This window comes from Brienomyrus brachyistius, unplaced genomic scaffold (genome assembly GCF_023856365.1).
Source record: "Brienomyrus brachyistius isolate T26 unplaced genomic scaffold, BBRACH_0.4 scaffold84, whole genome shotgun sequence".
Taxonomy (NCBI): Eukaryota; Metazoa; Chordata; class Actinopteri; order Osteoglossiformes; family Mormyridae; genus Brienomyrus; species Brienomyrus brachyistius.
In genome coordinates, this window is record NW_026042359.1 from 816,790 (window position 1) to 842,597 (window position 25,808).

Below are 25,808 nucleotides of genomic sequence, written 5' to 3' on the forward strand. Positions count from 1 at the left end.
ATATCTTTGCCCTTTTCATCCTACCACATCCTATTCTATCTTACCCTACCCGTTGCTATCCCACCTAATGCCATCTTAGCCGTTACTATCTTATCCGATTCTACCATACCTTAGCCGTTCACATACTACCTTATCCTATCTTACACATTCTTATCCTACCACATCCTATTCTATCTTACCTTAGTCATTCCTATCCTACCTTATACTATTCTATTTATATGACTCTTTCCTAACCAGCTTATTCTATCATATCATAGCCATTCCTATATTACGTTATCCTATTCTATCTTACCTTAGCCATTCCTATCCTACCTTGCCCTATTATATCATATCTTAGCCATTCTTATCCTACCACATCCTATTCTATCTTACCTTAGCCATTCCTATCCTATCTTGGCCTATTCTATCATACCTTGGCCATTCTTATCCTGCCTCATCTTATTCTGTCTTATATTAGCCGTTCGAAACCAGCTTATTCTATCATATTTTAGCCGTACCTATCCTACCTTATGTTATTCCATCATACCTTAGCCGTTCCTATCATACCTTATCCTATTCTATCTTATATTGGCCATTCTAAACCAACTTATTGTATCATAGCTTAGTCGTTCCTATACTACCTAATCCTTTTCTATCTTATTTTAGCAGTTCCAAACCAGCTTATTCTATCATATATTAGCCGCTCCTATGCTACCTTATCCAATTCTATCTTACCTTTAGCCACTGCTATCCTACCTTATTCTATTCTATCATATCTTAGCCGTTCATATGCTACCTTATTCTATTCCATCCGATCTTACCCATTCTAATCCTACCACATGCTATTCTATCTTACAATTGGCATTCCTATTCTACCTTATCCTATTCTTTTATATCTTAGCCGTTCCTATCCTATCTTATCCTATCCTACACATTCTTATCCTACCTCATCCTATCCTATCTTACCTTAACCATTCCTATCCTACCTTAGCATATTCTACCATATCTTACACGTTCCTTTCCTACCTCATCCTATTCCATCCTATCTTACCCATTCTAATCCTACCACATCCTATTCTATCTTACAATTGGCATTCCTATCCTACCTTATCCTATTCTATTATATCTTAGCCGTTTCTATCCTATCTTATCCTATCCTACACATTCTTATCCTACCACATCCTATCCTATCTTACCTTAACCATTCTTATCCTACCACATCATATCCTATCTTACCTTAGCCATTCCTATCCTATCTTGGCCTATTCTATCATATCTTAGCCATTTTTATCCTACCTTATCTTATTCTATCTCATATTAGCCGTTCCTATACTACCTTATCCTATCATATCTTTGCCATTTTCATCCTACCACATCCTATTCTATCTTCGCGTACCCATTGCTATCCTACCTAATAATATCTTAGCCATGCCTGTCTTATACGTTTCTATCATACCTCAGCTGTTCCTATCATACCTCATCCTATTCTATCTTATATTACTCTTTCCTAACCAGCTTATTCTTTTATATCTTAGCCGTTCCTATGCTACCTTATCCTATTCTATCTTACCTTAGCCATTCCTATGCTACCTTCTCCTATTCTATCTTACCTTAATCCATTCCTGTCCTACCTTATCCTATCCTATAATATCTTAGCCGTTCATATGCTACCACATCCTATTCTATCATACCTTAGCCATTCCTATCCTACCTTATCTTATTCTGTCTTATATTAGCCGTTCCAAACCAGCTTATTCTCTCATATCTTAACCGTTCCCATACTACCTTATCCTATTTTATCATATCTTAGCCATTCTTATCCTACCACATCCTACTCTCTTACCTTATCCGTTGCTATCCTACCAAATGCTATCTTAGCCGTTCCTATCTCATCCGATTATGTCATACCTTAGCCGTTCCTAACCTACTTTATCCTATCTTACACATTCTTATCCTACCACATCCTATTATATCTTGCCCAAGTCATTCCAATCCTACCTTATACTATTCTATCTCATATTATTCTTTGCTAACCAGCTTATTCTATCATATCTTAGCCATTCCTATGCTACCTTATCCAATTCTATCTTACCTTTAGCCATTGCTATCCTACCTTATTCTATTCTATCATATCTTAGCCGTTCATATGCTACCTTATTCTAATCCATCCGATCTTACCCATTCTAATCCTACCACATGTAATTCTATCTTACAATTGGCATTCCTATTCTACCTTATCCTATTCTTTTATATCTTAGCCGTTCCTATCCTATCTTATCCTATCCTACACATTCTTATCCTACCTCATCCTATCCTATCTTACCTTAACCATTCCTATCCTACCTTAGCATATTCTACCATATTTTACACGTTCCTTTCCTACCTCATCCTATTCCATCCTATCTTACCCATTCTAATCCTACCACATCCTATTCTATCTTACAATTGGCATTCCTATCCTACCTTATCCTATTCTATTATATCTTAGCCGTTCCTATCCTATCTTATCCTATCCTACACATTCTTATCCTACCACATCCTATCCTATCTTACCTTAACCATTCCTATCCTACCTTATCCTATTCTATCTTACCTTCGCCATTCCTATCCTATCTTGGCCTATTCTATCATACCTTAGCCATTTTTATCCTACCTTATCTTATTCTATCTCATATTAGCCGTTCCTATACCACCTTATCCTATCATATCTTTGCCATTTTCATCATACCATATCCTATTCTTTCTTAGCTTACCCGTTGCTATCCTACCTAATGCTATCTTAGCCGTTCCTATCTTATACGATTCTATCATACCTCAGCTGTTCCAATCCTACGTTATATTATTTTATCTCATATTAGTCTTTCCTAACCAGCTTATTCTATAATATCTTAGCCGTTCCTATGCTACCTTATCCTGTTCTATCTTACCTTAGACATCCCTATGCTACCTTCTCCTATTCTATCTTACCTTTATCCATTCCTATCCTACCTTATCCTATCCTGTAATATCTTAGCCGTTCATATGCTACCACATCCTATTCTATCATACCTTAGCCATTCCTATCCTACCTTATCTTATTCTGTCTTATATTAGCCGTTCCAAACCAGCTTATTCCCTCATATCTTAGCCGTTCCTATACTACCTTATCCTATTTTATCATATCTTAGCCATTCTTATCCTACCACATCCTACTCTATCTTACCTTACCCGTTGCAATCGTACCAAATGCTATCTTAGCCGTTCCTATCTTATCCGATTATATCACACCTTAGCCGTTCCTAACCTACCTTATCCTATCTTACACATTCTTATCCTACCACATCCTATTCTATCTTGCGCTAGTCATTACAATCCTACCTTATACTATTCTATCTCATATTACTCTTTCCTAACCAGCTTATTCTATCATATCTTAGCCGTTCCTATGCTACCTTATCCTATATTATCATATCTTAGCCATTCTTATCCTACCACATCCTACTCTATCTTACTTTACCCGTTGCTATCCTACCAAATGCTATCTTAGCTGTTCCTATCTAATCCGATTATATCATTCCTTAGCCATTCCTAACCTACCTTATCCTATTTTATCATATCTTAGCCATTCTTATCCTACCACATCCTACTCTATATTACCTTACCCGTTGCAATCGTACCAAATGCTATCTTAGCCGTTCCTATCTTATCCGATTATATCATACCTTAGCCGTTCCTATCCTATCTTATCCTATACTACACATTCTTATCCTACCACATCCTATTCTATCTTGCCCTAGTCATTCCAATCCTACCTTATACTATTCTATCTCATATTACTCTATCCTAACCAGCTTATTCTATCATATATTAGCCGCTCCTATGCTACCTTATCCAATTCTATCTTACCTTTAGCCATTCCTATCCTACCTTATCTTATTCTGTCTTATATTAGCCGTTCCAAACCAGCTTATTCCCTCATATCTTAGCCGTTCCTATACTACCTTATCCTATTTTATCATATCTTAGCCATTCTTATCCTACCACATCCTACTCTATCTTACCTTACCCGTTGCAATCGTACCAAATGCTATCTTAGCCGTTCCTATCTTATCCGATTATATCATACCTTAGCCGTTCCTAACCTACCTTATCCTATCTTACACATTCTTATCCTACCACATCCTATTCTATCTTGCGCTAGTCATTACAATCCTACCTTATACTATTCTATCTCATATTACTCTTTCCTAACCAGCTTATTCTATCATATCTTAGCCGTTCCTATGCTACCTTATCCTATATTATCATATCTTAGCCATTCTTATCCTACCACATCCTACTCTATCTTACTTTACCCGTTGCTATCCTACCTTAGCCTATACTATCATATCTTACCCGTTCCTTTCCTACCTTATCCTATTCCATCCTATCTTACCCATTCTTATCCTACCACATCCTATCCTATCTTACCTTAACCTTTCCTATCCAACCTTATCCTATTCTATCTTACCTTAGCCATTCCTATCCTATCTTGGCCTATTCTATCATACCTTAGCCATTTTTATCCTACCTTATCTTATTCTATCTCATATTAGCCGTTCCTATACCACCTTATCCTATCATATCTTTGCCATTTTCATCATACCATATCCTATTCTTTCTTAGCTTACCCGTTGCTATCCTACCTAATGCTATCTTAGCCGTTCCTATCTTATACGATTCTATCATACCTCAGCTGTTCCAATCCTACGTTATATTATTTTATCTCATATTAGTCTTTCCTAACCAGCTTATTCTATAATATCTTAGCCGTTCCTATGCTACCTTATCCTGTTCTATCTTACCTTAGACATCCCTATGCTACCTTCTCCTATTCTATCTTACCTTTATCCATTCCTATCCTACCTTATCCTATCCTGTAATATCTTAGCCGTTCATATGCTACCACATCCTATTCTATCATACCTTAGCCATTCCTATCCTACCTTATCTTATTCTGTCTTATATTAGCCGTTCCAAACCAGCTTATTCCCTCATATCTTAGCCGTTCCTATACTACCTTATCCTATTTTATCATATCTTAGCCATTCTTATCCTACCACATCCTACTCTATCTTACCTTACCCGTTGCAATCGTACCAAATGCTATCTTAGCCGTTCCTATCTTATCCGATTATATCATATCTTAGCCGTTCCTATCCTATCTTATCCTATCCTACACATTCTTATCCTACCACATCCTATCCTATCTTACCTTAACCATTCCTATCCTACCTTATCCTATTCTATCTTACCTTCGCCATTCCTATCCTATCTTGGCCTATTCTATCATACCTTAGCCATTTTTATCCTACCTTATCTTATTCTATCTCATATTAGCCGTTCCTATACCACCTTATCCTATCATATCTTTGCCATTTTCATCATACCATATCCAATTCTTTCTTAGCTTACCCGTTGCTATCCTACCTAATGCTATCTTAGCCGTTCCTATCTTATACGATTCTATCATACCTCAGCTGTTCCAATCCTACGTTATATTATTTTATCTCATATTAGTCTTTCCTAACCAGCTTATTCTATAATATCTTAGCCGTTCCTATGCTACCTTATCCTGTTCTATCTTACCTTAGACATCCCTATGCTACCTTCTCCTATTCTATCTTACCTTTATCCATTCCTATCCTACCTTATCCTATCCTGTAATATCTTAGCCGTTCATATGCTACCACATCCTATTCTATCATACCTTAGCCATTCCTATCCTACCTTATCTTATTCTGTCTTATATTAGCCGTTCCAAACCAGCTTATTCCCTCATATCTTAGCCGTTCCTATACTACCTTATCCTATTTTATCATATCTTAGCCATTCTTATCCTACCACATCCTACTCTATCTTACCTTACCCGTTGCAATCGTACCAAATGCTATCTTAGCCGTTCCTATCTTATCCGATTATATCACACCTTAGCCGTTCCTAACCTACCTTATCCTATCTTACACATTCTTATCCTACCACATCCTATTCTATCTTGCGCTAGTCATTACAATCCTACCTTATACTATTCTATCTCATATTACTCTTTCCTAACCAGCTTATTCTATCATATCTTAGCCGTTCCTATGCTACCTTATCCTATATTATCATATCTTAGCCATTCTTATCCTACCACATCCTACTCTATCTTACTTTACCCGTTGCTATCCTACCAAATGCTATCTTAGCTGTTCCTATCTAATCCGATTATATCATTCCTTAGCCATTCCTAACCTACCTTATCCTATTTTATCATATCTTAGCCATTCTTATCCTACCACATCCTACTCTATCTTACCTTACCCGTTGCAATCGTACCAAATGCTATCTTAGCCGTTCCTATCTTATCCGATTATATCATACCTTAGCCGTTCCTATCCTATCTTATCCTATACTACACATTCTTATCCTACCACATCCTATTCTATCTTGCCCTAGTCATTCCAATCCTACCTTATACTATTCTATCTCATATTACTCTATCCTAACCAGCTTATTCTATCATATATTAGCCGCTCCTATGCTACCTTATCCAATTCCATCTTACCTTTAGCCATTGCTATCCTACCTTATTCTATTCTATCATATCTTAGCCGTTCATATGCTACCTTATTCTATTCCATCCTATCTTACCCATTCTAATCCTACCACATGCTATTCTATCTTACAATTGGCATTCCTATTCTACCTTGTCCTATTCTTTTATATCTTAGCCGTTCATATCCTATCTTATCCTATACTACACATTCTTATCCTACCACATCCTATTCTATCTTGCCCTAATCATTCCAATCCTACCTTATACTATTCTATCTCATATTACTCTATCCTAACCAGCTTATTCTATCATATATTAGCCGCTCCTATGCTACCTTATCCAATTCTATCTTACCTTTAGCCATTGCTATCCTACCTTATTCTATTCTATCATATCTTAGCCGTTCATATGCTACCTTATTCTATTCCATCCTATCTTACCCATTCTAATCCTACCACATGCTATTCTATCTTACAATTGGCATTCCTATTCTACCTTATCCTATTCTTTTATATCTTAGCCGTTCCTATCCTATCTTATCCTATACTACACATTCTTATCCTACCACATCCTATCCTATCTTACCTTAACCATTCCTATCCTACCTTATACTATTCTATCTCATATTACTCTATCCTAACCAGCTTATTCTATCATATATTAGCCGCTCCTATGCTACCTTATCCAATTCTATCTTACCTTTAGCCATTGCTATCCTACCTTATTCTATTCTATCATATCTTAGCCGTTCATATGCTACCTTATTCTATTCCATCCTATCTTACCCATTCTAATCCTACCACATGCTATTCTATCTTATAATTGGCATTCCTATTCTACCTTATCCTATTCTTTTATATTTTAGCCGTTCCTATCCTATCTTATCCTATCTTACACATTCTTATCCTACCACATCCTATTCTATCTTACCCTACCCGTTGCTATCCTACCTAATGCCATCTTAGCCGTTACTATCTTATCCGATTCTACCATACCTTAGCCGTTCACATACTACCTTATCCTATCTTACACATTCTTATCCTACCACATCCTATTCTATCTTACCTTAGTCATTCCTATCCTACCTTATACTATTCTATTTATATTACTCTTTCCTAACCAGCTTATTCTATCATATCATAGCCATTCCTATATTACGTTATCCTATTCTATCTTACCTTAGCCATTCCTATCCTACCTTGCCCTATTATATCATATCTTAGCCATTCTTATCCTACCACATCCTATTCTATCTTACCTTAGCCATTCCTATCCTATCTTGGCCTATTCTATCATACCTTGGCCATTCTTATCCTGCCTCATCTTATTCTGTCTTATATTAGCCGTTCGAAACCAGCTTATTCTATCATATTTTAGCCGTACCTATCCTACCTTATGTTATTCCATCATACCTTAGCCGTTCCTATCATACCTTATCCTATTCTATCTTATATTGGCCATTCTAAACCAACTTATTGTATCATATCTTAGTCGTTCCTATAATACCTAATCCTTTTCTATCTTATTTTAGCAGTTCCAAACCAGCTTATTGTATAATATCTTAGCTGTTCCTATTCTGCCTTATCGTATTCTATCTTGCCTTAGCCATTCCGATTGTACCTTAAACCATTCTATTATATCTTAACCATTCTTATCCCACCACATCCTATTCTATCTTACCTTACCCGTTCCTATCTTACCTGACCCTATATTATCTTAGCCGTTCCTAACCTACCTTATCCAAATCTATCATATCTTAACCATTCTTAACCTAACACATCCTATTCTATCTTACAATTGGCATTCCTATCCTACCTTATCCTATTCTATTATATCTCAGCCGTTCCTATCCTATCTTTTCCTATCCTACACATTCTTATCCTACAGCATCCTATCCTATCTTACCTTAACCATTCCTATCCTACCTTAAACTATTCTATTATCCCTTAGCCATTCCTAACCTACCTTATCCTATCTTATACATTCTTATCCTACCACATCCTATTCTATCTTGCCCTAGTCATTCCAATCCTAACTTATACTATTCTATCTCATATTACTCTTTCCTAACCAGCTTATTCTATCATATCTTAGCCGTTCCTATGCTACCCTATCCTATTCTATCTTACCTTTAGCCATTGCTATCCTACCTTATTCTATTCTATCATATCTTACCCGTTCCTTTCCTACCTTATCCAATTCCATTCTATCTTACCCATTCTAATCCTACCACATGCTATTCTATCTTACAATTGGCATTCCTATCCTACCTTATCCTATTCTATTATATCTTACCCGTTCCTATCCTATCTTATCCAATCCTACACATTCTTATCCTACCACATCCTATCCTATCTTACTTTAACCATTCCTATCCTACCTTATCCTATTCTATCTTACCTTAGCCATTCCTATCCTATCTTGGCCTATTCTATTATACCTTAGCCATTTTTATCCTACCATAACTTATTCTATCTTATATTAGCCGTTCCTATACTACCTTATCCTATCATATCTTTGCCATTTTCATCCTACCACATCCTATTCTATCTTAGCGTACCCACTGCTATCCTACCTAATGCTATCTTAGCCGTTCCTATCTTATACAATTCTATCATACCTCAACTGTTCCAATCGTACCTTATCCTATTCTATCTTATATTACTCTTTCCTAACCAGCTTATTCTATCATATCTTAGCCGTTCCTATGCTACCTTATCCTATTCTATCTTACCTTAGCCATTCCTATGCTACCTTCTCCTATTCTATCTTACCTTTATCCATTCCTATCCTACCTTATCCTATCCTATAATATCTTAGCCGTTCATATGCTACCACATCCTATTCTATCATACCTTAGCCATTCCTATCCTACCTTATCTTATTCTGTCTTATATTAGCCGTTCCAAACCAGCTCATTCCCTCATATCTTAACCGTTCCTATACAACCTTATCCTATTTTATCATATCTTAGCCATTCTTATCCTACCACATCCTACTCTCTTACCTTACCCGTTGCTATCCTACCAAATGCTATCTTAGCCGTTCCTATCTCATCCGATTATATCATACCTTAGCCGTTCCTAACCTACTTCATCCTATCTTACACATTCTTATCCTACCACATCCTATTATATCTTGCCCTAGTCATTCCAATCCTACCTTATACTATTCTATCTCATATTATTCTTTCCTAACCAGCTTATTCTATCATATCTTAGCCGTTCCTATGCTACCTTATCCTATTCTATCTTACCTTTAGCCATTGCTATCCTACCTTATTCTATTCTATCATATCTTAGCCGTTCATATGCTACCTTATTCTATTCCATCCTATCTTAACCATTCTAATCCTACCACATCCTATTCTATTTTACAATTGGCATTCCTATCCTACCTTATACTATTCTATCCGATTCTATATCACATCCTATTCTATCTTACCTTAGCCATTCCTATCCTATCTTGGCCTATTCTATCATACCTTGGCCATTCTTATCCTGCCTCATCTTATTCTGTCTTATATTAGCCGTTCGAAACCAGCTTATTCTATCATATTTTAGCCATACCTATCCTACCTTATGTTATTCCATCATACCTTAGCCGTTCCTATCATACCTTATCCTATTCTATCTTATATTGGCCATTCTAAACCAACTTATTGTATCATATCTTAGTCGTTCCTATACTACCTAATCCTTTTCTATCTTATATTAGCAGTTCCAAACCAGCTTATTGTATAATATCTTAGCTGTTCCTATTCTGCCTTATCCTATTCTATCTTGCCTTAGCCATTCCGATTGTACCTTAAACCATTCTATTATATCTTAACCATTCTTATCCCACCACATCCTATTCTATCTTACCTTACCCGTTCCTATCTTACCTAACCCTATATTATCTTAGCCGTTCCTAACCTACCTTATCCAAATCTATCATATCTTAGCCATTCTTAACCTAACACATCCTATTCTATCATACCTTAGCCATTTATGTCCTAGCTTATCCTATTCTGTCATACCTTAGTCGTTCCTATCCTACCTTATCCAAATCTATCATACCTTAGCCATTCCTATCCTACCTAATCCTATTCAATCATACCTTAGTCGTTCCTATCCTACCTTATCCAAATCTATCATACCTTAGCCGTTCCTATCCTACCTTATCCTATTCTATCTTATATTAGCAGTTCCAAACCAGCATAATGTATCATATCTTAGTCATTCCTATTCTACCTTATACTATTCTATCCTATCTTACCCATTCCTATCCTACACTATCCTATTCTATTATATCTTAGGTATTCCTATCCTGCCTTGTCTTATTCTATCATATCTTACCAATTCTTATCCTACCACATCATATTCTATCTTACCTTAGCCATTCCTATCCTACCTTATCCTATTCTAACTTATATTATCCATTCCAACCCAACTTATTGTATCACATCTTAGACGTTCCTATCCTACATTATCCTATGCTATCATATCTTACCCATTCCTATCCTACCACATCCTATTCTATCTTACCTTAGCCATTCTTATCTTACCTTATCCTAAGCTATTATATCTTTGCTGTTCCTATCCTACCTTATCCTATTCTATCCTATCTTACCCATTCATATCCTACCACATCCTATTCCATCTTACCATCGGCATTCCTATCCTACCTTATCCTATTCAATCATATCTTAGCCATTACTATCCTACCGTATCCTATTCTATCCTGTTTTAGCCGTATCTTTCCTACCTTATCCTATTCTATCCTATCTTACCCATTCATATCCTACCACATCCTATTCCATCTTACCATCGGCATTCCTATCCTACCTTATCCTATTCAATCATATCTTAGCCATTACTATCCTACCGTATCCTATTCTATCCTGTTTTAGCCGTATCTTTCCTACCTTATCCTATTCTATCCTATCTTAGCCGTTCCTATCTTACCTTATCCTATTCTGTCATATCTTAGCCATTCTTATCCCACCACATCCTACTCTGTCTTACCTTAGCCGTTCCTATCCTAACTTATTGTATTCTGTCTTATGTTAGCCGTTCCTGAGGGTGTTTTTTTAATTTCTATATGACATAAAGTCACAGACTTATTTAAATGGTTTGGCAAAATTTCTGTCAGATCCCGCTGCTGGGATCAGCAACTCCAGAGGGTTAAGATGTATGATTACTGTTACCCTCAGGATGACCACAGGCACAGCTACAAAACACATAAATAACAGAGTCGTATCCCAGGCTTGGCAATGTTTATTGACACAAAACCTTTAAGGAAATAAAAAAGTAACAGAAATACACAGGCAAAACAGTAATGGCAACTCTTAAAGACATATGCACACAATTAATACCATAGCCATGATACACATGAATTTAGAATAATTATATACACAATGTATATACATGAATCCTACCTGGATTTCAGTATAAACCCAGACACACACCCCTTCCACCTGGCAACAAGTCTAAAAGAAATCGGTTGTTATTACAAACAAAACACACGTCGCCACTGCCGCCACGTGTTAAAGAAATGCCAAAGGAAGACCAGACCACGCCCCCTACCACCGGCTTCCCACGGCTTTTATCCTCACTGATGCCAGCCAGTATAATTTCAAGAGCAGAAACAGCTGAGCAATGTCAGAAACTTTATTACGGAGGCTACCATGGTAACTGCGTAAACAACCTACCTACCTAACCCTGCACAATACAGAGTGCTTGGACTTACGGAACGCTGCCGTAGTAACCCTACAAACCAGTCGCTCGTATACCGCAGCCCAACACGTGACCTGTGAGTGACATAGTCCACGTCACTCACCGGTTACACTCTTATGTTAGCCATTCCTATCCTATCTCATCCTATTCTGTCTTCACCAAACCTATCCTAAAATAAAATAGGATAACACAGGTTGAGATAAGATAAAACAAGAGCTTTGCAATATGTAACCATTCTTTCTAGGCTCGGGAGGAGGATGATTGCTATTTCCTTATCTTATTTATTTATTTTGACCTGTAACCTTTTATGTAATTAATAGTATAACAATAAACTATCTCCTCTCAAAGGATCAGACTGGTTCCATCTCTGTATAATCATTTCTAAACCGCTTTCCATTCTAGTCTGGGTTTCCGTATCCAACAAAAAGAAAGAATTAAATATATACGTATTATTACAGACCTCTCAAATAAAACAATACCAGGGCAAACCAAATAGTTATAACACATAATATCAAACAAATACTTTCACCCCACAAAAGATAACCTTGCTCATGAGCAGGCAAAACTTAGTCAAAGAAATATTTAAAAGAACAACATTGCTATATTGTCAGTCATTTCAGTCCAGTCAGTCCGCACCGCGGGGAAGTTGGTTTTATGTTCGATATTCGCTACATTTACTGACATTTAAACTGCAATATCTTCGGGATCATAACGGTAATAATTTTCAGATTACGCTCCAATTGACTGCACTAGTGGTGTTGTGGTGATTGGCATTGCACTTTCAAGACAGTCTCTAAGTTTTCGGGCAGTTCTGGGTGAGCAGAAGGATATTCGATCCCGTCTCGCTTTATATTTTTAATTCATATTGCTGGAGAATGTGGAGCTAAAAGTGTGAAATATTCTTCTAGTTTAACTTCACACGTGGAGCCTAATCTGAAAAGAATTACCGTCATGATCCCGAAGATATTGCAGTTTAGATGACAGTAATTGTAGCGAAAATCGAACATAAAACCAACTTTACCGCGATCAGTCAGCAAAGCTTTCCTCCGACTGTTCTTTTTCTTTTCTTATCTGAAATTTAACGGAGGGCGCTCGGCTCCGGTGCAGATCCTGGCAGGGTGCGTGTGACCGTACTCCTCTCTGAGTAAACGTCCACTGATGTCGAACAGGATTTCAGCAATCATAAAAAAACCAACCGGCACGTCGCAGATTGCATAATCATTAAACCATACATATAGTTTTATCAATTATGTCATAACCACAATATCCTCGATATAATTTGGTTTCAGGGCTTCACACACTATCACACAGTATTAACCTGGGCTACGAACATATAAAAGGAAAATATGGGAAGGGAATATGGCGCAGTAGAAAAATAAAACATATCCCTTTTCCCCATTTACACATAACGAAATCACATTGCAGGAACATGTACATATCGATGACACATTATAACATCCAAGGTTTACATAATCTCAATCGGCAAACTAAAGCATTGCTTTTTTTCCCTTTCTTTTTATATTCCGCCATAGCACAAACTACATTTTCCCTTAACTCAGTCCCGTAACACTCACCGAAAGAGTAGAACACGGCTTGTCCGTCTCATCCGTCTTCTTGATCACATCGTTCGCCAGTGCTGACGTTCTCCACCTTCTCGCTGCTGTTCTTTTCTACGGCCTCATTTTTTTCTAAATGGGTGTCAGATTTCTTAGCTGTTATTTTAATTTTAATCTTAAGTACTCTCATTTCTTTGCTCTCCATTTTTAAGATATTAAATCTCTTCAAACTACAGCCACTCGCCAAGATGCTCGAAAGACGTTTGAGAAGATAAGTACATGTGATTCAAAAGTAATCAAGCTGTTGTCATGGACGCCCATTCCAACCATAACAGACAATGCGATTCTATGCAGCTCATCGGCGACTTTCGGCCGCGTTCGGCTTCGACTGACCGGTCGTAGGTTCGATTCGGCCATAAGCAGGTTGCCAACTCTGACGCATCTGGCGCGAGACTCGCGCTTTCAGACTGAAACGCTCACAGCAATAATTCTTATGGACCTAAAATTGGCTACACCAAAAGCGTTGGGGCAGTTTGCAAACCCTACATATTATTTACAAGGTAATAAAACTATTATATACATGTAAGTACGTGTGTAGTAGACTTGTCTTGAAATGAAAATCTCATGCCAACTGTCATGCCCTGCTCGTCGGCTCCTCGTGTGTGCCACGCCCCCGGATTACCCACGTGTTCTTTCCCGATTTGTACCCAGCTGTGTCTGATTATTTTCAATCAGTCCTGTGTATTTCAGTCCGTGTCTTACCTGAGTCCTTCGTCCGTCATTGATGTCAGTAGCCGTCCTATGTTTCCTGTCCCGGATCTTCCTAATTAAACTCCCGTTTACCCTGCTTACACCTGCTTGCCTGCTCTTTGCTCGCTCGCCTTTCCAGCGCGTTCGCCCACTTCCGGAGCGTCCCGTGACACAAACCAGCTGACCAAATTCGGTGCTATATTATGTATGCAAGAATTATCACATGCAGGGCGCACATAACTGGTATGCAAGTACTCATTCGCTGTCTAAAGCTATACGCGCTGCAATGTTTTGTAGCAGCGCAAATGCGTATTTATTTTATGTGCATTCGCGCTGTTATGACAAGAAATCACTGTGCATTCTAGCCTTCATGCCGCGAAAGAAGTACAAATTAGCCCCATTAATGTTAAAATGCACGGTAATTTTTTGCCATAACAGCGTAAATGCGCATAAAATACATGCGAATTTGCGCTGCTACAGCAAGGAATTGCCGCGCGTTCACGGAGAATGCATACTTGCGTACCATACAGTTATGTGCGGTCCTGACCATATGTATAGTAGGCATATCTTCTACAATAAATTATATATTTAAGTCGTATTGTTTGGCGTTTTTAAATCTTTTAATCATAATTTTCTTCGTTCTTTCCTGCCGACAGTTGGGGCAGAGACTGTCATACACTCATGTACTAATGTTACTAATGTAACATTCACAGCCAGACGCTGCGCAACAGTGAAACATTTATACATGTGAGAAAAGGTTTTCTGTGTGTCCATTAATTCCTACATTGAGTTTTAATCCCGTTTACATGAAAAGCTGTAGTTATATTGCCCCCAGAATTCCAAATTTCTATTTGCAGCAAACTGATAAACCGAATAAGCCCAGGACATTGGAAAATACTTGAACAACATGGTAAAGTGGGTTTCAGCATTTTCTATTGTTACATTTGTATTAGAATTGTAACAAATGTCTTCGTTAGTATTGCATTGTATTTTGCCGGATGTTCCTCAACAGATTGGTTCTGTGGACTGTGGTGTGTTCATGTTGATTGTTGTCACAGATCGAGGAAGTAGGAAGCCGGAGAATTGGGAAACAAGGGATTTATTGGGGAAACCAGCTAGGAACACGGGGCAATACAGGTAGCGACTTCAATGACTGGACTGGGGAAACATACTTTGATACGGAATTAAATACATAGGACTGATAGATGTGTGATAGATGATAACCTAGTCTATATATGCTTGATAAATGACACTCAGTTTTTCATCAGCTGCTTTCAGTCTCCATGGATAGACCAAATGTAAAATGGAAGTTTTTAGAACTGCTTCATGAAGAACAGCGTGAGCAGTATGAGGGTACTCAGCTGATTGTGGTTGGGAGCTGTGGCCTTCAAACCCTATATAATGCCAGCAAATGTGGTCTCTCCATATGGCAGATAGAGGAAGTTTGAAAGCCATTTGTATTCTCTTCCATAGTGTGCCAGCAAGGAGAGAGGACTTCACTGCTTTTACTATCCATCCATCCATCCATCCATCCATCCATCCATCATCTTCCGCTTAATCCGGGGTCCCTCCCGAATGACTGAGCTCCTCACCCTGTCTCTAAGGGAGAGCCTAGCCACCCTGCGGAGGAAACTCATTTCGGCCGCTTGCACCCGCGATCTCGTTCTTTCGGTCACTACCCATAGCTCATGACCATAGGTGAGGGTAGGAACGTAGATCGACTGGTAAATCGAGAGCTTTGCCTTTTAGCTCAGCTCTCTCTTCACCATGACAGACCGATGCAGCGCCCGCATGACTGCTGACGCCGCACCGATCAACCTGTTGATCTCCCGTTCCATCGTTCCCCCACTCTTGAACAAGATCCCGAGATACTTAAACTCCTCCACTTTTTTTTAAACTCCACTCCTGCTTTTACTAAATCTGCAAAATTTCCACTTGCATCCTGTAGCCACCAATGGCTTGAAAACTTACCAGTAGCAGAGAGAGCCCTGGAGGTGTGGCCGTCTCTGACCATGTACCTGGATGCAGTCAGAATGAGGAAGCTACCAAATCCAGGAACTGCATTGTGTGACACCCTTGAAGCTGCTCAGACAGACCCCCTCATCTTCGCAAAGCTACATTTCTACATAGCCATCACCAGGACCTTCACTCCTTTCTTGACAAGATATCAAACTGATGAACCAGTGATGCCATTCTTAGCCACAGACTTGGCTGAGTTGATGAAGGTAATATCCTAGCATTGGACAGGTTGATGTTGCAAATTTATTTCAGTGTGTGTACATTTCTCCCTGAACATAACCTGTCTTCAGGTTAGTGTTTTACCTTTTATCTAATCATGATTAATATCTGATTAATATGAATGATTTATTAATTATATACAGATACTCACACCCACACATCCTTCCATCCATCCATTTTCCAAACCGCTTATCCTACTGGGTCACGGGGGTTCGGAGCCTATCCCGGAAGCAATGGGCACGAGGCAGGGAACAACCCAGGATGGGGGGCCAGCCCATCGCAGGGCATACTCACACACCAGTCACTCATATACGCACACCTACGGGCAATTTAGCAAGTCCAATTAGCCTCAGCATGTTTTTGGACTGTGGCAGGAAACCGGAGTACCCGGAGGAAACCCCACGACGACATGGGGAGAACATGCAAACTCCACACACATGTGACCCAGGCGGAGACTCGAACCCGGGTCCCAGAGGTGTGAGGCAACAGTGCTAACCACTGCACCACCATGCCGCCCCAGGGTGCACCTTGACATGAGAAATTACAATGGGAAGCAAATGGTAGAGGAGCTGGACAGTAGTGGTTACATCACCAATGACAAGTCCCCTCCCACCAGGATCAGCAGCGACCATATGCTGAGACACCGGGGCACTAAAGGGCTTTGAGTCCCAGGGAGCAGACATAAATACTCATCTACTGTAAGCTGCTTTGGATCAAAGCATCAGATAAATGTAAAAGCATTAATAAGATATTCCTACAGAGCAATTTCTAATAGACATGGCAGTGCCCTAACCTCTCATGTAATAAACCCCTTGGCATCATCTGCTGCCTCATTCAGCCTAATCCAATAGTCCAGAGGATCCTCCCTAGCATCTGACTTGGTTGAACAAAAATCTGCTGGAGGCATCCCAGAATGCACAGTCAAATAAGAATACTGCTTCAGGATACTAAGGACTGCATCCACATCTCCAGTGGCAGTGACAGTATCATTACTATGCAGCCATGCTCTGACCACATCTCTGGCACATCCCATCAGTCTGCTTGTGCCTGCAGTAGGAATGGGTGAACCTAAGCATTCAGAGGTTTCCCCAGCAGGTAGACTATTTGGCATCTTAGAGAGGACACTGAGGTAGAGATTGGTATACAACTTCACAATATTATTCTTAATCTGCCAGATTTGGATTATCCCCTCTGTCAGAAATCTTGCAGGCAGAGCCCACTTGCAGCAGAGCTGAGAGGTAGGGCTACATGTTAAACTAAGACTAGAGGTATGTATCAGACCAGCTCTCCCTAGCTTTCTGCTTGCTAATATTCGATCTCTCGAAAATAATATGGATGAACTTGGGACTAGGATTAAGAATTAAAAACTGCTGTGCGCTGATTTTCACTGAAACATAGCTGTAGGACAATATTGTAGAAGCAGCTGTCCGGCTACAGACTCACTCCATTCATCACAGGGACTGCACAGTAGTATCTGGCAAACTCAGTAGGGGGGGGGGGGAATCTGCATTTACATCAACAACCAGTGGTACTCAGACTGTAACACTGTTCAATTGATGTGGAGCACTGAATGCTGAAATGCGGACAATTTTATTGGCCTAGGAAGTGTAACGCTGCTTTCATTCTGCCTGTTTACATTCCTCCACATGCAAACTGCACGGCAGCATTGGGCACATTGAATGAGGCTATAAGCGCACAAGAAAACAAACATAATGATACAGTGTTTACAGTAACTGGTGATTTTAATCATTGTAACTTAGGGACTGTGATACCAGCATACCAACAACACCTTACATTTCCTACATGGGAAAAAAACATACATGTATAGCAATGTGAAGGAGGCGTACAAGGTTGTACCTGGTCCCCACTTTGGACGGTCTCCATTCCTCTACCCAGCATACAGACAGCTCCTCAAACAAGCCCGAACTGTGATGTGATTTTATGTGGCCTACCACTTCATGGCTGATTTGCTGTTGTTCCCAGTTTTTCCGCTTTGGTAAAATACAACTAACAGTTCAGTGTGGAATATTTAGTAGCTAGGAAATCTCACAGATGGACTTATTGCACAGGTGGCATCCTATCGCAGTACCATGCTTGAATTCACTAACCTGACTGAATTCACAGTGTGTGTGTGTGTATATATATATATATATATATATATATATATATATATATATATATATATATATATATATATATATATAAAGTCACGATCTGGGGCGAGCAGAGCAGCGGTGATCGTGCGGGCAGGCGTGCAAAGACTAGGTGAGACGGACAAAATCGGGCAAACTACGGGTTTAATTTGGGAACTGGGACCATAGAACAACACGAAACCACACCATAACCACAAGAGATCCACAATGACGGACAAGGGGAACAGGTAAGACCATGACTTAAATAGGACGTGACTAATCAAAATAAGCAGACCCAGATGGAGACGATCAGGGAAGCACACGTGGGTAATCAGGGGGTGTGGCACACGAGGAGCCGACGAGCCGGGTCATGACATATATATAGGGCGGCATGGTGGTGCAGTGGTTAGCACTGTTGCCTCGCACCTCTAGGACCCAGGTTCGAATCTCTGCCTGTGTCACATGTGTGCGGAGTTTGCATGTTCTCCCCATGTCGTCGTGGGGTTTTCTCCAGGTACTCTGGTGTGTGTATATATATATATAGTAAAATTGAGTTTTTTACACTTTTGCAGTTTTATTTCATAATTGAACTTTATAAGAAATTAAGTACCATTCAATAATAATGAACACTAAGTAAATATTAATAATTGATGTGTTATTGATCCCTGTGGGTGAATTGCTTTACACCTCTACCACTCTGTAGGTCAGAGCAAGCTGGTTGTGAAGGGTAGTTAGCTGTTGTAGCACCCAAAGAACTGGGACTTACGGGCCTAGTACTAACAGAACTTAATTTGTTGCAGTTTTGTATGACAAATGTATATGTTTTGTGTCCTGTGGAGAAATCATAAATACCCATTTTAGCAGGTGTGATTTTGCGTTGAACAGGTAACGTTACGTTGAGACCACCCTGGAACCTGGAACCAGGAACTAGGGGCCTCATTTATAAAGACTGTATGTGAGCAAAATAACCATGAAACATTTGCACAAACATTTATAGAAAAAAAGAAAAGATACCGTGAAATAGTTTACACATTTTGAAATGGTGCAGTGCAACTGTAGGAACATTTTGGACAAAACATTAAAGAACAACATGTGGTCTGATAAAAATGAGCATCTTATTCATTTGTTAATACTGCTGCAGCGTTCTCTGCATTCTCACCACTGCTCCACATCATACTTCACTCTGCCACATATCACTTTACTACCCCATGTTGAATGTTGCATTGTATGAGCATCATTTTATCCTGTGGATTATGGAGTTATCTTTTAACTAGTTAAGTTGTGAAACTGTACCATAACCACTGTCGCTCTTATTTTAACTGATGAAAAATATATTAATTTGAAATCTCTCCTGTCGCATCCTTTCATGATGTGATTATTGCATTCGTGCCGAGCAATGTTACGATATACAATGCAATCCTCACCCCCCAGCCGGGGAAAATTCAGTCCCCCCCCATCCGACGCCGCAGACTTCATCAAACTGTAGCAGAGCAGGTAATAGTCATTCGTAAATGATTAGATTCATAAACAATTAGCCTTATTTCCTTAGAAACAGATTAGATCTGAACCCAAAACTACCCGGTACCTTCAGCATCTTAATCTTCAACCTGCTCTTCACTCTCTGCCCCTTTTTGAATGATTTGAGGTCAGCACGCCAGGGGGCGCTAGGCAGCCACTTGGGCGTCTTCTCCCAGCCTATACTAACTTCGGTTTTTGTTCTTTGAAACTAAAGAAAACTGGAAAATAGTAAAATGCTTTTTTCAGCTTTTGCCATCTGGCCTGGTCATTTAGAAAAGGGCACAACCTTATTAAAAGACACACTTTATTTTTGTGAAAACAATTTGATGAACACAAAAATATGGACACGATTACAGGGCTGGATTAAAACATGAACAAGAGTGGCTTCTGTACTGGAACTGAGACTAGCGTTGCAGTGGGGTGTGGAATGTTCTGTCCTGCCTTTGAGTTAATGTCCAGCAGCGCTTTGGATTCCTGCAGACACCCAGTCCATGGTGAGGAAGCACATACTCATCACCATAACTTCTTTTTCTGCAGAGTAGCTCTCCTCACACTCGAGTTCAAAACCAAAAAAGTCCATCCCATCACCAGGTATGGCTGACTTTGTGTGCCCATTGGCAGTTTCTTCTGCTACAGGAGCAACTGTGTCACACTCTGCTAATAGAAGCTCCTTCAGTTCCTGTTTCCTACACTCATCCCTTAACCATCGGAGTTCGAATTCTGGACAACTGACAGCAGCAAGAAGTGCACATATGCAAAACGAGTCTGGATAGCCTGAAGAGAACAAAAAATGTATTGTAGCTGTACAATTAGACATGTTTATTTTGTTATTTTACTATTTAGGCTACAGTGCAGGCTATTTACTATAGTCCGATAATCTGCCTTTTATGGGATGAACAATATACAGTATAATAAGTATCGTTGTGATCTACTCAAACTAGTATTTTGATTTTGAATTAGCTTCCATTGTTGCATATTCTCTATCCAGGTAGGCAGCAAATGTTTTTCTACGCGGTAGGCAAACGTGTAGAATAGATAATTTCTCAATTATGTGACAAAAGGAAGGAGAATCCACAGTGGAAATAAGTAGCATTCTGTCCACAATATACCCAGCCACAAGTTTGTTTAGGTCTTCTCCACTTATAGTTGGTGTTTGACAGGAGAAATCCAGCCTGCTGCTTGGCAGGAGTGGGACATGTACTGGCATTGGGCTCATCAGTCGCTTCACCTGGTATTTTCTCCACTAATTTCACTGCGCAGTGCTGCCCTTTCAGATGTTGAATTTTTTGAAGTTGACAATGATTTCTTACCCCCACATAACGTACAACTCACAAAAATGTTCTTGCCTTTAGCCGAGATGAATTCCAGCTACTGAACACGTACTTCTCACTCGCCATGTTGACTTTGTTTTTGTTTGAGCTGGTTTCGCATGCATGTAGGTCTCCTGTAAATGACGTCGCATGTGCGACTGTTAAACAGACATCTGCCTGCCACTGTCAGGTTACTGTCAATTATTATTTCTGTTTTTACAATATAGATGTTAAAGCACTTGATTTTATTGGTAACGTAGCGGTAACGTAAAGTTACTTGAAAGTGTAACTGTAATGCAGTTATTAATTTTAAAATTATAATGCATTAAGTTACTACGTTACTAAAAAAGATTCAAATTACAGTAATGCCTTACTAAGTTACGCATTACTGCCCAGCACTGGTTTGCATATAGTTTAATGTTTATGTGCATGGTTGTCATTACAAACCTACAAGGCACCTTTGGCTATTTGGGTGTTCAGGTCTATGACAGCTGTACCTCATTCTTTGTATAAAAAATGTCTGATGCTCATCCAAGTATGAATTAACTTTCATGTATATGAAATGAGACATTTCATATATGTATATGAGACAATAAAAGGCAAATGTAACCATTATGTAAATATTTCAGGTATTTTACTGAAAGGTATATCACAGGATACAAAAAACAAACAGCACAGTTTATGTGACAAAATACGAAACATCATATGAAAGCTCACAGAGAAATGTCCGGTCAGGTGGCAGTCCAGGCTTTTGAGTTGAGTACAGACTTTCACTGTTGTTGGAGAAAGCGTCAGGCTTTCCACTCCAACTCTGCACACAGGACCAAACTACAGTACAGTATATGTTGGAGAAAGCGTCAGGCTTTCCACTCCAACTCTGCACACACCATTAATTACGAGACAACACACTTAAAGTTTTACTTGCGCAAGGGTAACCACACTCTCTGCATGCTAGGCTACAAAGGAATGTGTTACAAAGGGTGGTTCCCCTTGGCACCTTTTTTTATAGTCAATGGGGGGCAGGGGTCTTGGAGTGAGAACAAAGAAAGGACTGTGAGAGTAAGAAGAAGTTCTGGTTTTACTCAGGTGGACAACTATTTAAACACGTGCTCAGGATACGTGTAAACTAATATAATCTAAAGTATGAAGATAAAGGAAAACAAAATAATGTATATACATATTTACACTCATTGCTGATTATACAGAAATGATAACAAATGATTACTAACAGTTTCTTCAACCTAACATTGTTGCTTTTAGGGTGGATCGTGTAGGTTAATCTAAAACCTATAAAAACACATCCACATAGAACACCGTACACTCTGTCCCACAACGCCTACTTTCTCTCCCGTTTAATGTCGGCTAAACTTAACCATACAACTACTTTCTCTCCCGTTTAATTTCGGCTAAGCTTAACCATACGCATGCCTTGGCCACCTACTCACTTAGGTGCCGTATCTCTCACCTGTATATTGTGGTCTCTGTTCCGTCACCGAGGTCCTTCAGACATCACCAGACGTCGAGCGCAGTTCTAACCACCGGCCTGATGACGAATTCACATCACAGGTCTTTCTTGCACCCGTCTTCGAGTGACTGCCGGCAGTTTTCGGTGTCGCTTCTCTCGCCGTACTGGAGACGTCTTCGGGGATCCTCGGATCCGGCTCGAAGGACCAAATTCTATGTTGGGGAAAGCGCCCGGCATTTCCACCCCAACTCCACATTTACGAGACACACACTTTACAGTTTTACTTGCAAGGGTACCCACACTCTCTGTAATGCAAACTACAGCAGAATGTGTTACAAAGGGTGGTTCCCCTTGGCTCCTTTATTTATAGTCAGTGGGAGGCGCAAGAGAGGGAAGTGAGAATCTTATCTAAGTAGGCATCTGTTGACCACATACTTAGGGTACAATAGCTAAGAGTATGTGGCTAGAAGATAAGAAATAACGTATATATGTATTTACATTCATTGCTGATCATACAGAAATGATGACAAGATGATGTATAACTGTTTCTTCAACCTAACAACATCCATCCATCCATCCATCCATTTTCCAAACCGCTTATCCTATTGGGTCACGGGGGGTCCGGAGCCTATCCCGGAAGCAATGGGCACGAGGCAGGGAACAACCCAGGATGGGGGGCCAGCCCATCACAGGGCACACTCACACACCATTCACTCACACATGCACACCTATGGGCAATTTAGCAACTCCAATTAGCCTCAGCATGTTTTTGGACCGTGGGGGGAAACCGGAGTACCCGGAGGAAACCCCACGACGACATGGGGAGAACATGCAAACTCCGCACACATGTGACCAAGGCGGAGAATCAAACCCGGGTCCCAGAGGTGTGAGGCGACAGTGCTAACCACTGCACCACCATGCCGCCCCCTAACAACATCCATAATTTCCAATTCAAATACTGAATTAAAACCCCTCTCTGCAGTCTCCTCCAATTTGACCTTTTCAATTTGTATTTGGTCAATTTCAAATTTACCATTTACATCATCTAGCTCAAATTGGCAGAGGTCGACCACTACGGCTCCTATTTTCAGCCTGTCTTGGTGGTCATCTGCAGGCTTTATGGAGACTGTCCTTTCATTTAACACAAAAACCTCTAACCCGCTTTACTTAAGCGCGGGTAAGCGCAGGCGGAAAAGTTAAACGTCAACTATACTTTGCGCATAAAATTGAAATATAATTAACATAGTAGCTCGGAACAAAATCACTTTATTTAAAAACAATATACAGAGTTTACTCACCAAACATATTTTAATATACATACAAATAACTTGTACACCGAGAATAGTATACAACACCGCAAGCATATAACCCTTAAAGGTTGATTAATTAAAAATCACACATTCATCCTGCATAACATAAAACATTGACTTAAAGAGACTTAATTGTGAAATGAACGCTACTGTCCGAGGGTATTTATCTCCACACATCGCTATGGAACATAATGTCTTAAATACTCAGATTTTCAGAATGACAGAATCTTAACATTTAAAATTTTGTTTTGCGATACCGATACGTAATGATATTGGTATGTGGAACAACGTTATGTTACACACGCCTCCCACAATTCAAGAAGCTGTAGTTAGCTTAAGAGCATATTCACAATTTACCCGTTTGCCTTTTACCGTGACTGAGCACAATCCCCCACCCCAGCTGGTCTGCACTCCCCACATTGCAATTAACGATCCAGACTTCAGTGCTTTTGTTACCGTGGGACTTTGTTGTGTTGAAGAAAACATTAAAATGAAGTCTGAGGAATGTTACATAACACAGCTAAAATGCAAAAACTCTCTCTGGTGTAATTCACTGCATAAAACCAATGGTCTTAAGTGTGGTGCCTTCTTCATAACACTCCCTGACTTTTGTATTCATGACCATGAGATACTGTGGCCTTTTCTTCCTTCATTTGACTAGTGTTCCTCCCTTTCCTCTCAGCCTTGGTTGGTGGTTCAGGCAGCATCACCTTCTTTTAATAGTCCCAGGTTTATCCATCCATCCATTTTCCAAACCGCTTATCATACTGGGTCGCGGGGGGTCCGGAGCCTATCCCAGAAGCAATGGGCAAGAGGCAGGGAACAACCCAGGATTGGGGGGCCAGCCCATTGCAGGGCACACTCACATACCATTCACTCACACATGCACACCTAGGGGCAATTTAGCAACTCCAATTAGCCTCAGCATGTTTTTGGACTGTGGGGGAGAAACCAGAGTACCCAGAGGAAACCCCACGACGACATGGGTAAAACATGCAAACTCCACATACATGTAACCCAGGCGGAGACTCGAACCTGGGTCACCCAGGTGTCATTTATTTTGAAATTCGGCTCAAGCAGAAAATGTTCTAGCAGAAGTCTTAGACAATCTCTGAGTTACACAGAAATCTGATTTCTTCTGAAGCTGCGAGAAATTGTTCATCTGTAATTGTTGCATTGATATTTGTTGATGTGCGTGTGCCCTCCTTGAGCAGTAAAGAGGAGATCACATGCAGAGCTGATTTTCTGTAGTTTCTTAGTCTAAATAAAAATAA